This window comes from Cynoglossus semilaevis, chromosome 16 (genome assembly GCF_000523025.1).
Source record: "Cynoglossus semilaevis isolate Cse_v1.0 chromosome 16, Cse_v1.0, whole genome shotgun sequence".
NCBI classification, from domain to species: Eukaryota; Metazoa; Chordata; class Actinopteri; order Pleuronectiformes; family Cynoglossidae; genus Cynoglossus; species Cynoglossus semilaevis.
Window position 1 is genome coordinate 14,371,862 of NC_024322.1, and position 5,426 is coordinate 14,377,287.

At 38.6% G+C, this 5,426-nt stretch overlaps 2 long non-coding RNA genes across 6 annotated transcripts in view; both read left to right on the forward strand.

Moving 5' to 3' along the window:
- The window catches only part of LOC103392266 (uncharacterized), a 27,486-nt gene extending 25,424 nt beyond the window's left edge, over window positions 1-2,062 (forward strand). For all 4 annotated transcript variants that reach the window (XR_003052174.1, XR_003052175.1, XR_003052176.1 and 1 more), the window contains one exon: window positions 1,682-2,062. This is a non-coding gene — a long non-coding RNA (uncharacterized LOC103392266). The remainder of the gene's footprint in view (window positions 1-1,681) is intronic.
- Window positions 2,063-3,736: 1,674 nt separating this feature from the next.
- LOC112488289 (uncharacterized) overlaps window positions 3,737-5,426 on the forward strand; it is a 34,438-nt gene continuing 32,748 nt past the window's right edge. For both annotated transcript variants that reach the window (XR_003052177.1, XR_003052178.1), the window contains exon 1: window positions 3,737-3,872. This is a non-coding gene — a long non-coding RNA (uncharacterized LOC112488289). The remainder of the gene's footprint in view (window positions 3,873-5,426) is intronic.

The window sequence follows — 5,426 nt, forward strand, 5'->3', positions numbered from 1 at the left end:
GCGGGAGGAGACGAGAGGAGACGAGAGGAGAGGAGAGGAGAGGAGAGGAGCACTCAGGGCTGTTTACTTTTCCACTTGTTGGGAACGCTGTGGGCACGGAGAGAGGTGAGCTATGACTTCAAACACAGCTGCGATTCAAGTGCGTCGCACTGTGAGAAACGGCTCCTCCAGAAGGTCAGACATTTACATACGTTATCAAAGACACGCCGCTGGTTACCTGTGGAGTTTATGTAAAATTATTTTTTACAAAAAAAAAAAGAAGCTAAAGAAACTTTTACATCACTATGTAATTGACAACATATATATATGTATATATATTTTTAGTATATATTTAGTATTTATAGAGAGAGAAATATAAAAAAATGTAAACTGTGTATGTATATAAATCTATATATATATATACATATAAATATATGTATTTACTACATATATTTTTTATTTTTATTTTTTCTTTTACACAGTACCATTAAATGCACTGAGATGCTCCTGTGTGTCAGTGTGTGCGCATATAGCCCATAAACACACACACACACGTGCGCAGATATTGGCGAGTGGACGTTGCTGATTGATATTCAGAAGGTCAAGATTAAACGTTCCTTTTAGATGTTGATCCCTTTGGGCAACAACCTTGAATTGATAATGTCAGGGATTGACTGGCTGCTACTTCTGAGAGAATATATAGAATGAATTAACCAGGGATAGACTATGCATGGAGCGGGGGGGGGGTATTTATGCAAACATATGTTCGCACCACATGCCTTGACGACACTCGAGGTGTCCTGTACGGCCTCTCGGAAGTTTTGAAGTGACTCAGTCAGGCTGAAGTTCATCACGGCTGCATGCAGTGATGAAGCCGGTTTTGAATGACTCTCCACAACAGTGACTCCTGTGGACCGGATCAGTCGGCACATTGACTATAGAACGCTGCGCTGCAACTTTCCAACAATAAGCCGCGACAGTTAAACAGGTGACTGGGTTTAATGTGGTGGCAGACAGGTATGAACTAGCAGAGCAGCAAAGACCGTGTGTGTTTGATTTCATCCAACCAGGGCCAATGATTAGAAGTTTAAACTGAGTTTGAAGTGTGAAAATAAAATGTAAAGACTAAACTAAAAAAATACAAATAAAAATCTCCTACTTTATAGTTCAGAGTTATAGCTAATTTTGAAATTCTTTTTAGCTAGGACTCTATATATATAAGATAGGACTCTATGTCGATGACAATATTAAAAATAAATAAAAATAAATTTGCCCTCAGCAACATCACAGCCCTGACCCACAGTTTGAGAACCACCGTATTGAGGAAATACAGAAAATTGCAGCAACATTTAGAAAGTTGCTTAACACAAATTCCAAAAAGTTTAGAATTAGCATTTTACACATTTTTAGTACGATAATAATCTGAATATATGAATTGTATTATTGTATTGTATTATATTTTACTTTATTTTAACTCAGCGAGATTGTAAACAAATACAGGATCCTACCACAGCGGTAACGACTCAAAGTGAAACTTAATAAAGTAGTAATCTCACGAACGACTTTCACCCAGTTGCCCCCATAGTGTTTGGAATAAGTGGGTGTCACTCATGGAAAGTGTTGTGACACTCGCATCTGCATGTTGTAAATGTCCTTGTGATTCATTGCCCTTCTGATGTTCGTTTCACTTCCCTCCATATAGGACGGCGACGTTATAACATTTTCTGCAAGCGGCTCATCTGGGGAAAAACACACTCGCTGGAGGCTTCAAAAGTACACCTGCCAGGCCCAAAGACAACAAGATGAGTGGTTGTCAAGAACGTCTCAATTCAAGCAGGCAGAAATTTCCTGTAGGTGGCGAGACAAATCCCAATCCCTCAGAGCTGAAGGTTAAGAAAAAGAGCAAAAAGTGAGGGGGAAAAAAAAAAGGACAAATAGTGGTGGGAGTCCATTGAAACATATGTTATTTAGACAGTTTGAATTGAACTTTTGAGAAAAAAAAACAAACAAAGTTTGTCAATTCAAATTGTTCTTTACTAGATTAATCATGATTAATGTGCGTGTTGCTGGAACAGAAAGATGAATAACAGAACAATGAAAGGTTTTTTTATCATATAAATTACAGGTTAGCTGTGGATTAATCAACATCCTTTAAATATTTCTGTTGCTGGAACAGAAAGATGAATAACAGCAGGAAAGATGTTTGAGTTTCACATGAGTTTCTGTTCTTTCACTAATCCAAATGACGGACATATGAATATGGAAATGTCAAGAAAAGAAACCGAATGACGGAATATGGAAATGTCAAGAAAAGAAACCTAAAGTTTATACTAAAACTTCAGCTCCATGGAGTTGATGGCTTTCAGTCGTAGTTCAGCACATGTTCATGATGGATTGTAGAACACTGAGATGGTATTTTAAGCTTGAGGTGCTTCATTAAAGCAAAGACTTTTTTTTCCTGCAGTTGTAATATTAATTTCACAAATGAATCAACATGAAAACATTTGGAGTGTTTTATTTAATATATAATGTACATATGTAAGTAATCGACGATGCACTGAAAAAAGAGCGCTATCATTGACACTGAAGTGTATTAATAATCCTTTCACACACGCATTTGGAAGCTGTTTCTGAAATAACTTATCCTGCAATATTTCTACAGCATTACATCAGTTCCACGTAGCGGGCCGAGCTGATGAAATCTCTTCTCGCTGCTCTCCTCATGAAGGACAACCACAGGTTGGCTCTCTTCTTCCCCAGCGCCAGTTGTCTTTGTGCCAATGAAGCAAAATAAAAGAGATGTACATGGCAGCACCATCTGGAGCCTGCCGTGCCGAAGAGTGATCGGCGAGGTGGAGGGGGTTGATTTCCAGTGGATTTCAATCAGATCCTTTACAGCACAGGAGCCGTTCTGTCAGTCGCCCTCAAGCTGCGGCTCTTGGGATGCCTAAATATTCCAACACAAATGCCAGTAGGAAGCAAGTCCCAGGTTTGCGGTTCCCCGTGGACTGATGATGGACCAAAGAGAGCTATTTAATGCCAGTGTTATTATGCCTGTGGGTACAAAGGGGTAGAGCAGATTTTTCACTGCTCCTTTATCAGCCTGGAGGCACAGACGGAAGCAACTCAGCAAGAAGTATCGATGCGTTCTTTTAAGCACTTGGTTGTTTCGCTTAAAATACTGGAAAGACTTGTTTTCAAATAAACAAAAGTGTAAAAAACACAAATGAATTGTAATTATTAGGTTGCACAGAAAATAAAAAATGTGACTTATTTTTCAATATATTTATTATGAATAATGATCAACTGTTTTGACTGTTCTCATCCTTTTATACCATTTCTCTTGGTTGTGTTGTTTAAAATTGTGTATATTCGATTTATTTTATTTTATTTTTATTTCATCCAATCATATTTCAGCCATCATGTGTTGCCGTGGTGAAAGAAATCTGCCCTGAAGCCAGAGAGTAAATTAAATGGCAACGGAATCAATTATTTTACCTCGGATTTTGAGTTGGCAGCGCCACGGCCTTCTAGCAGTAGAACGTTGTAGTGACGTTGGCGATTTGTGCGATTTGATTGGATGGTTAGAGAACACGGCGTGAAAATCCAGGAAGTGACATGTACTAACTTGATTGACGCGAAATGTCAAAGTTTTCTGTGTCCACTGTTTCTGTCGAGCGGAAAGTTTCAGCCTAAAGCGAACTGAAACATATTCCATAAATACGGCTGGACTTTAGCATTAGCATCGAACTGAATCATAATATTCCATGAATACGGCTGGACTTTAGCATTAGCATCGACAGCGACAGAAACTTGTTAGAACCGGATAATCTGTACAACCGTTTTTGGAAGCTCCGAGGACGGAATTTGTTTCCAGATAATCAGAAGTTTTGGTGAGAACTTATTTTATTAATCTTGTATTTTTAGTATGTTATTATTGATGTATTATGTCGCAGCTGTAAAGGCGTCATTATGATCACACTGTTCAGGCCTAGGTTAGAATTCTAGAACATTACAAATGAAATACAGCACTAAAGTTTGCTAACAGCACCCCTGCTGGACATGTAGAGAATCCTTCAACTCTCTGCGATCCCCAACATATTTTTCATACTCCGTCTATTTAAAAAAACATTTTTTTGTACTTCCATTAATCTTCAAAAGTTTTTAAACCAAAGGTTAGCAAATCAATCAACAACTTCGTCCATTAAGTCTTTGCTACCTCTCAACCATGATCTGCTAATTTATTACCAACCTCCCATTTAAACCAATTAAACTGGTTGTCAGCACAGGGGTCCAGCCTTGAGACCGTCATCACTCAACTTTTTTCTGCATCCAATTCCATGCAGTTTGACTTGTATATAATTAGACAGGTGTAGCCATTTTGATTGCTTTTTTCCTCACACTAATTAGCGGTGGATAATTAGGTATGGCGAACGCTAATCTGTGAGCTACGGCTCTTTATCCTCTGGGGACGAGGGGAGTCATGTAGCTGTGTAAGAAGTTCAAATTGGACCAGTATCTTTTTTTAGTACGAGTCACAGAATATCATCGTCTACTACTGCACATTTACAAGGAAGTCTGTGTCATTTTTTTGGGAGAGAAAATGGTATTCTACAGCATTTATCAAATATAAACGTATTGTTTGTAATGTTATACACAAATTATTCAGGACGTTCTTGGGAACCTCTTTGTGTGCACAGCCGAATGAGATGTAAATCCAACCCTGCTGTATCGAGTCAAAGCAAAGCATAATTTAGACTAAATTATTTCTTTGTGATGCCTCACGCCTCAACTTTTGTAATTGAAAGATTTAGAAAACAATCAGTGTTTCCTGGGAGAGGAGAGATGACTCAGGTGGCGCTGGGACCACAACAAATCACATTTACATATAATTTTTCGAAGCGACCGATTGATTTCCCTGTAGCTATTGAAAGTGTCACTTTAAAGACAGAACGGCACAGAATGAACGCCTGGCAGGTGACGATCATTTTAATAATCGATGTCACACACCTCTGATATGAATACGCACAGCATGGCGCCTTCACTTTTATTATGAAAAGGAAAAACAGAAAAAAAGGCACCTAGCAATCACCCATGACATTTAAACTGGCAGTTGGTTTAATTCCCATGTCTGATTGGTGCATACACAGGAGGTTAAGGTGTAGAAATAGACAGAAAGTCAAGACGGCAGAGAGTAACAAAGAAAGATGGTCTTGAATCCTGTAAAGTGTGTTTTCTCTCATTGTCATGCTAGGTCTTTCAAATACCACCTCGGGTATTTGAGCTACAGGTCATGAAAACAAAAACTGATTTTTAAGAGACTTCGTTCACATATGAAAACTCTAGAGCAGGGGTCACTGACCTTTTTGAAACTGGGAGCTACTTCAAGAGCTACAGGTTTGATACAGACTCCCTGAACGATGTAATAATAATCAGTTCTGGGACAG